General features: G+C 35.3%; 1 long non-coding RNA gene across 1 annotated transcript; it reads right to left on the reverse strand.

The window, feature by feature from the left end:
- Positions 1-2,018: 2,018 nt before the first annotated feature.
- LOC111461968 lies at positions 2,019-2,209 on the reverse strand. Its single transcript, XR_002713674.1, has 2 exons — positions 2,122-2,209; positions 2,019-2,059 (listed from the first exon to the last, which is right to left on the reverse strand). It is a non-coding gene; the product is annotated as an uncharacterized LOC111461968 (long non-coding RNA).
- Positions 2,210-3,184: the final 975 nt, after the last annotated feature.

Here is a 3,184-nt window from a genome sequence, read left to right on the forward strand (position 1 = left end):
GTTGTCGCACTCCAGCACATATAGCCCTCCATCTCTTTTACCGGTTGTCACCACCCTTCCTGTTTGACGATTCTGGATAGTAATAAGATTATTAGTAAATGTAACGGAGAGAGGAAAATCAGACGTTAATTTACTTATGGAAAGAAGATTTTTAGTGAGGTGAAGGGCAACCAAGACATCTAATAAGTGAATATTTGGAACAGGAGAAAGAGTACTGGTATGGGTAATGGGTAGGGATGCACCGTTTCCTACGATCATAGAGTCCTTACCCGTGTAATTTTTAGACTGATCCAGAATAGATGGGTCGGCAGTCATATGGGTCGAAGCTCCAGTGTCCAGAAACCAATCAGCAGCATCGGGTCCAGCAATAGAACATGACATGTTAAAGGCTTCAGCAAGGTGAGCATGAGAAGAATCAGGTCGAACATATCGTTGGTTGCAGCGGTCAGCATAATGGCCCTCTTTGCGGCATATTTGGCAGTGAGGTGGTCAATGACCCTTACTTGAGTGGGTTCGTCCTCGATTAGAAGAATTGTTTTTGTGAGAATAAGAACGACCTCGCTGGTTGGTAAAGGAAGTAGGGTGGCTTCCATGGGTGCGACCACGATTAGTGACTGTGAATGCTGTAGGAGTGGAGTCAGAGGACTCAAGGGAGCGCTGGAACAACTCAAAACTTTCAGCTTTAGAGACTAAATCTGCAAAACAGGGGATAGGGGTGAGAGCCATCTAAGCAGTAGAAAAAGGTGAAAATTCGGTGTCGAGTCCACGAAGGAACCAGTGCACTTTATCAATGTTCTCGACCGGTCTGTCAATGGCATGAAGTTGGTCACAAATTTTTTTGAAGGCACGGCCATACTCAGCAACAGGTTTGGTGCCACGTTTCATCAACTGCAAGTCATCCTTGAGTCTCAGTTCACGAGCTTTCGACTGATGCCTGAATGTAGTTTCCAACGCAAGCCAAACATCACGTGCAGTAGAGAGACCAATGACAACAGCCATGGCTTCTTCATTGAGAGAGGAGAGCAGGAGACAGAGAAGTCGTTAATCGGCTGCTCTCCATGCCAAATATTTGGGGTTGAGTGTTGAAGAGGTTTCTGGTTCAAAGCGAGGTGGTGGAACCATAGTTCCATCGACATAGCCCAGCATGTCTTGACTCTCAATGAGAGGGAGAAGTTGGCTTTTCCAAAGAAGATAATTGGAGGAAGAAAGTTTGATGGTGATCATATGGATTAGAGTATTGAAAGGAAGAAGATGATAAGAAGATTCGGAAGCCATAGAGAAGAAAGGATCAGGGTTATTAAACCGAAAGGGCTCTGATACCATGTGAATGTTTGCTGAATCCACCACACCTAAATGGGGTGAGAGTTCTCTTATTTATAATCATTTACAGGATACAGAAATATGGTAAATTACAAATAATATGGAAATAGTAATAAAAGGAAAGAATAATAAATGAATGCAATATATTTGCCTTTAATAAAAGGGCAAATATGGTAACCCGTAATGTAAGGCAAATATCTAGATATTTGCCTTATAATGAACGGTCAACTATCCTTAACACAAAATTTCGGTCTATATCGACACCATAATATCTGATTGGGGAAGAAGATTAGAATTGGAGATTGATCGAGAAACAAAGATATGAGCACGTGTGAGTAGGAAACAAAAAAAAAATATATCTATTCTAGTTCTATCATCAGCTATGGGTTTGAATCTTAAGAGAAATTCTCGAGAATGTTTCTACCGTGAAATTTTTCTGTCTTTCTTTAATGATAAGGAGAGAGAAAAAAAAATTGGATCAAAAGAAAGTGTCATCACATGAATGTAGCCTAACGTTATCGTTTGTTGCAGTTGCAGGATGAATTTCACAAAGTGTCATCCATCCTAACTAATCATAGCCTTAACATTTTTATACCTATCATAGTCATACCGTCACATGAATGTAGCCTAACGTTATCGTTTTGTCAATCTATCATAATCTCATCTCTTTCTACTCATATCCTAACCATATTCTTTTATCAATCTCTCATATCCATAGCACTTCGAGGCGTAAATTAACCTTAATGTTTCGTGAATACATCTAAATTAACCTTAATGTTTCGTGAATACATCTAAATTAACCTTAATGTTTCGTGAATACATCTTACTTCTATCGTTACATTACGTTTAGTGCATCATTCTCGTAACATATCTCAAACATATCATTGAACACATCACACCGTAAATATTATCATACAATTCACATATTATAGCATAACATAAACATAATATGAGCATATCGATTCACAGATAATTCACACATATCAGTATATATGAAACGTGCAGAACCACAAGCACGTGTCAACATCAAATATAACCATGCCGATAGTAATGTCACTTACCTGGTTAACTTAAGTTGTTGTCACGAATATATCCTTAATGAAAGTTCGATTATATCCTTTGAAATCCAGTAAACCTACGTGAGCCCATGACATCAATTTCAAGTTTAAACTCTATAAAATTATTTCTCTAATCTACTTGAGTCCATTCTTAAAAATCTTGAAATGTTATATATCTATAATTATATTTTTATTACAAATCTTATTTTCCATGGTTAGTGTGGTATAAAAAAAAAAGTAATATAGAGTTATTTCAAGTTATTTCGTGCTTTCCTGCTCTTGTATTTACTTTTTTTTCTCTGTATTTATTTTATGTTTTTTTAATTACCAAATCTTCCTTGTTTTTTTATCTGTATTTACTGTTGCCTTCTAATTTTGTTGTCATGTATTCCAAATTTAGAGTGGATCCCTGTTTCCAAATCTTTCCTTAGCTAGTTGTTCACAAATTTTCTCGATCATTTTATCTTTAATCTATTTATTTGCTACAGATGTAAATTTAATATCATATTACTAATATGACCATTTACTAGAATTTGTATAAATAATTTATATTTAGTTTTTAACTCAAAACTAAACCATTGTAATAATTTAATGAAGATCTAACTATAATTCGCTGTGATTTCTAAAAAAAATAGATAAAAGAAAAGGAAGAGTTAATATATACCTTATTGTTCAAATCTATGTTAATGTAAATCTCCCATGAATCTCAACTCGGTAAAGGCCATTTTCATTTTTTTTTATATAATTATTTTTATTTCTTTATTTCTTTATTTATTTCATTATTTGTGTTTTTTTTTTTTTTTTTG

This window comes from Cucurbita moschata, unplaced genomic scaffold, assembly GCF_002738365.1.
Source record: "Cucurbita moschata cultivar Rifu unplaced genomic scaffold, Cmos_1.0 Cmo_Scf00026, whole genome shotgun sequence".
NCBI classification, from domain to species: Eukaryota; Viridiplantae; Streptophyta; class Magnoliopsida; order Cucurbitales; family Cucurbitaceae; genus Cucurbita; species Cucurbita moschata.